The sequence below is a fragment of the Myotis yumanensis genome, unplaced genomic scaffold (assembly GCF_028538775.1).
Source record: "Myotis yumanensis isolate MYYU_CA2020_CCGP unplaced genomic scaffold, mMyoYum1.0.hap1 SCAF_2, whole genome shotgun sequence".
Taxonomy (NCBI): domain Eukaryota; kingdom Metazoa; phylum Chordata; class Mammalia; order Chiroptera; family Vespertilionidae; genus Myotis; species Myotis yumanensis.
This window is the reverse complement of record NW_027223753.1, coordinates 98231309-98237042: the sequence shown is the minus strand read 5'-3', so window position 1 is coordinate 98237042 and position 5734 is coordinate 98231309. Positions and strand designations below refer to the sequence as shown.

At 43.8% G+C, this 5734-nt stretch overlaps 1 pseudogene; it reads right to left on the bottom strand.

Moving 5' to 3' along the window:
• Positions 1–939: 939 nt before the first annotated feature.
• Positions 940–2186, bottom strand: LOC139002506 (nuclear prelamin A recognition factor pseudogene; annotated as a pseudogene).
• Positions 2187–5734: the final 3548 nt, after the last annotated feature.

Below are 5734 nucleotides of genomic sequence, written 5' to 3'. Positions count from 1 at the left end.
AGCCATGAGCCCTATCTTTCTGTGTAGTTGTCTGTGGGCCAACTGCTCTCTTCCTTCTCATTTAGTGCAAGCAGCATGTGAGGGCAGAGAGCACTGTCATGGAATGCAGAGGGCTGCCAGGAGCTGAGGGGAGTGGCCGGGCCCACGGGGTGAGAGATAAATACAGAGGACACTGTCTCACCCAATTGTCGTGTAGGCTGGCCAGCCTTCATCTGCCTGACCCCAACCAGGGAGGGACCAAACAGGGTGTCCGCCTCATCATTCTCCATCCGTCCATCTGTGACACCTGTCACCCTTGCCAGGCCTCCCCCAAAGTGAGTTCAGCTCAATCCCTAACTGTAAAAGGGCATGAGGGGAGGGGAGCTCCACTCCAGTGCCCCCTGATTCCCAGTGACAGGACCTGGTCGACAGGACCAGGTCTCAGAATGGTGGACACAGCTGCAGAACACAGATCTGTTTCAAGAAAAGTTGGGAATGCAGACTTTCGCATGAGCCCCTATTCCAAAAGGTGGTAGTTTATTCACATTGTGGCAAAGACACCTTCAAGAGTAACATAAGGGGTAAAGTCAGGGCCAAATCGGGGCATTTCCTCATCCAATCTCTCTGAGGCACGTGGACAGAACCAGATCTCAGCTCTTTTCAGGACACTTCTGGGTTTTTTTTTTTTAAACCTAAAGGACAGTAGTCTGTCTCCATTCTTGTTCTTTGGGATTTTTTTCATCGTTGGATAAAAGGATACATACATTGGGGCAATCCTCTCAAGATACAATATTCCAGTTGCACCATGTGCTGATAACAGCACCCCTCAGAGGGAGGGAGCTGACAGATGGGGAGCAGGGAATTCTGAAAACCAAAGTGATGACAGAGATGCTAAGCCTTTCCTTCACGCATCTGATACCCCTCCTCAGGCGGCCTGCAGGCAGAGCGTCTGCTGGACCTTTACCACTTGATGTCCTGGCAGGCTGCCCTGGGCCCTGCTAGGTGGTGTGCAGGGCTACCTGGGCCCGGGGGGAGTCGTCTCCCCACCAGCCACTCCTGGTACAGCTCCTGCACATGGACGCTAGTCTCCGGGGGCCACACTGGGATGGCAGCGTAGATGCCTTCCATCTGCTGCAGCAGTGCCCTGTCTGCACACCTGTCCTCTGCCTGGGCCTGGCCCCTGACGCTTAGGCATCCCCAGCGCAGGCCAGGGCCTCCACAAAGTGGCAGGGGAACTTCCCCCTCTACAACTTCAGGACCACTTCTGGATGTTGCAAAAGCCTAAGCAGCCTCAAAGCGTAGCAGAACCACTCCGTCCCTTTCAAGGGTGACCTCCTGGAAGTCTTTGTTCCTCGGGGTGTGGTAGGTGAGCACCCCCACATCCTCATTGAACAACTCTTTGGCCATGTGCCTGAAGATGTGCACCAGGTACCCGTCGGAGCTGGCACCCTCATGGAGCCTCATCTCCTCCTCCTTCATGTCTCCAAACAGAGTGTCCAAGGTGGCATCATTCGAGGTGAGGTCACTTTGTTCCATTATCTGGACAATTTCACCTGAGGTTAACACGCAGTCAGCACCCCAGGAACAATGCAAAGCTGTGGGAAAATCTTCTCGAAGGGCCTCCAGTTTCTTGTCATAACACAGGGCCACAGTGACATGGAAAATCTTGTCTGGGGACAGGTTCTTCTGTCTGAAGAAGTAATCCTTCACTAGAGAGCCCATGATCTGCTGGGGAGACTTGGCCTGCAGAGGTGGGGGTGATGGGGTGACACTCCAGGAGGCTGAAGTCCACAGCTATCTTCATGTCAAAGGCAGTGCGCCCCAAAGCTTTTGAGGAAGCCGCAGAGCCTTCTGAATGCATCAGTGACACTGAGGCTGAATGTAGCAGCAAAATAAGGCAGAGACTGAGGACACACGGACACTGCCAGCACCTTGTGCTGTGAGGTATCACATTTCTTATTAAGGTTCAGAACACGGAAGAAGTCCTTGGTGTTCTGTTGAGAAACGTGGACTCCTTCCTCTGCAGTCATACAACTGTCACATGCCAGGCAGTCACTCAGAAATATCTTGGCGTCGGCCAACTTATGGAATTCTCCCTTCTCTTCATTCTCCTGAGCCGGACTCCAGATGTTGACTGTGGCATTCTCTTGGTCATCGGTTTTTGTTTTTTTACTACATTCCTTCCATGTGCAGTGATCACACTTCATCTGGAGTGGGGTGGGCGGGGGCCAGCTTGAGTAACCTGGAGGAAGCATGGGGAAAGCAGTCACCACTGGTCACCCCTGGTGCTGCTGGTGGTATCTTTTCTTCCTTATGGAGCGTCTAGGGAGGGGAAGCAGCTGCAGTGCCCGAGGCTGAGTTCCAGGAGACCAGCAGTGCTGTTGGGATCATGCCGGCGGTGCTGGTCTGTTGGTGCCTGGCCTGTCCTCTGGAGATTGAACCTGCAGGACTACTAAGGGAGCCATTCCCCAGGTCCACTCTGCCTCTGCCACCCATCGATTGCAGCCTGAGGGCCTGGAGGAGGGACCAAGAGGTCTGCTTCCAGCCACTCACCAGTTGCCCTGCCACCAATTGATCAGAGCCTGAGGGACCCCAGTTTCCCCGTTAGCCATCTCCTGATCAATTGCAGTCTGAGGGCCAGGAAGATGGACCTGTCATTTGGTCATCATGGTCATGGGATTTTTATATATATAGATATCTTGATGTGGCTCTCTTTGAATTTATACTGCATTGAGTTCAATGAACTTCTTAGATATGCACATTCATGTCTTTTGTCAAATTTGAACCGTGTTTTTGGACATTGCTATTCAAGGAATCTTTCTATCCTATTTTCTCTCTTTTCTTCTTCTGGAATTCCCATAAAGCATAAGAAAACCTGTTTCTTGCTGTCCCGTAAGTCCCTTGGGCAGTGTTCATTTTCTTATTTTTTTTTCTTTCTGCCCCTGAGACTTGATCATTTTAATAGTCTTACCTTTAAGTTCACAGATTCCTTCTATTGCTTGTTCAAATCTACTGTTGATCACCTCTAGTAAAATTTTTATTTCAGTTATTGTCTTTTTCTGCTTTAGTATTTTTGCTTTGTTCCTCTTTATATCTTCTATATCCTTAAAGACATTTTAATTTTGTTTATTCATTGTTTTCTTTATTTTTATACTTATTTGTTCAATATTTTCTTTAGTTCTTTGAGCACACTTATAATGATTGTTTTAAAATCTCTGCTTAGTAAATACAATGATTGGACTTCCTTAGGGATGTTTTCTGTCTATTTATTTAGTTCTATTAAATGGGCTTTCCTGTTTCTTTGCATGCCTTGAAATTTTTTTGTTGATATCTGGAATTTGTATATTACAATGAAGTAACTCTGGAAGTCAGATTTTCACTCTTCCTTAGGGTTAGCTCATTAATAATTGTTGATGATTGTCTAGTTTACTTTGTTTAGTGACTATTCCAAAGTATTTTTGGAAAGAATATATTCTTTGTTTGCTTTCATTGAAGTTTCTCTTTCTTTAGCTTATGTTCTGGGAATATTTTTTAAAATGTTTTTATTGATTTTTTAAAGAGAGAGAAAGGGAAAGAGAGATACAAACATTGATGAGAGAGAAACATTTACATAGATCAGCTGCCTCCTACATGCCCCCACTGAGGATTGAGCCTGCAACCTGAGCATGTGCCCTGACTGGGAATCAAACCAGTGACCTGCTGGTGCATAGGTCAGTGCTCAACAACTCGGCCACACCAGCCAGGCAGGGAAATTGTTTTGTTTTTAAATATATTTTTATTGATTTCAGAGAAGAAGGGAGAGGGAGTGAGAGAATCATCAATGATGAGAGAATCATTGATCGGCTGCCTCCTGCACTCCCCACACTGGGGATCCAGCCCACAACCAAGGCATGTGCCCTGACCAGGAATCGAACCGTGACCTCCTGGTTCATAGGTCGATGCTCAACCAACTGAGCCACGAAGGCCGGGCTGGGCAGGGAAATTTTTGACAGAGATTTCTTTGAATGCTAGGAGTTGTGACAACAAACAACCTCTTATTGTCTTCACAGATTGTCTCTTGGTAAGATGTTCCTTCAACAGTTAGCCTAGAGCTAAGTCAGAAGTGAAAGATTTGGATCTTCATGTTTTTGAGCATATGTCCTGCTCTGTGTAAGTACATGGATTTCTAAATTCCCCTCTATACATGGGTGCTTTTGAATTTCCTAATTCCTCAAATAAATTCTCCTCAGCTTTTCCTTTGAGGACTTAGCAGTCTATTATATGTCTCAACTGTAATTTTGTCCCGATTGCTATGAGTTTTTGGGTATCCTTACAGTCATTGCTTGCCACTTTTCTGTTCTTAATGGGCTCCATATTAGGCAAAACTAAGATGAGCACCTTGCTTCTGTCCTTCAGACAGACTAAAACAGACACACACAGAAACTTGCAAATAAGATCCATTCAGTCCCACATTGGGAATGGAAGTTGACATTTTTAATCCTGTTACTGATTTAAAGGGAAACATAACAAGACAAATAAAAAGAAAGCCACAAGCTTGTTTACTATTTTTAGCTTGCCTATTTCCTGATTCAGCATTTTCTTTGTAGCTATAAAACTGATTATTTTCCAGAGTTCTGACAATGTTAGTTCTGACAGTTTCTGCTGTGTGTGTGTGTGTGTGTGTGTGTGTGTGTGTGTTTTGAGGGGAGCAGGGCAGGAACTTGAAGCTTTTCACTCTGCCAGCTTGCCAACATCACTCCAGTGGTGATTTATTATTTTCCCCAAGAAAACATGCTAGGCTTAATTTTAAGTCAGAAGTCAAAAAACTATAGCCTGTGGACCACATGCAGCCTGTTGACTGCTTAATATCAACAGCTTTATTGGCATAGCCACAAAGCCCAATATTAACTATTGGAACTGTTACAGAAAAAAATTTGCGGACCATGTTTTATTGTAAAAGCTGGGTGGTAGACCCTATTATTTAATTAAATTATTTTTCATTTAATGTTACTTATATGTAAACAAAGCTGCACATACTTTTGTAGTTTCAGCATTCATAAATGTATGGAAAAAAACAAATTTTAAAAGGAGAAATAAAAACCTAAAAAATAATGCAGCTAAAATTAACAACTTGATTTAATGTGAGGTTCTTTTAGATGAGATAAAGTTTCATGACAATGCATTATCTAAAATATTGTCTTAAAATAAATTTACTTAATTAAAAATGTTATTAAAACTTTCTGGACTCCTCACTATATATTGGCAGATTGCATAGGGTCTGTGGACATGATTTGGAATACTAAATGACTTCTAGCTTGTAAATATGTGGCTTTGTACTTATTTTTTAGTCACTTTACATTCAATTATTTGAGAGTAGAACTTTGTCATTTATTTCTTATCAGTCACATGGCCCATCATTTACATGTGAGATGGTCAATAGGTTATTAATGTTATAACTAGGAAGAATTTAATGCAATAGAAGCCCTAAAGTTTAATATGCCATTTGAACTCAATGCAGGGAACTGGAGCCTACACAGGATGTGCATCAGAAGACCTGGGGTTGAGTCTGTAGTTCATCACTCATTAGCTGTATTAAAATGGAAAACTCCAATTCTCTCATCTTTAAAGTAGGAATAGCAAAATTACCACAAAAGGAAATTCTATTTGATATCCCTAAACCAAAAGAAGCTGAACAAAGTGAAAACAAACTGAGAACTCAAGTTACAGAGCAAATTTCCACCTTGAAATCTATAGTGACAGGTACATTCAGAGAGAT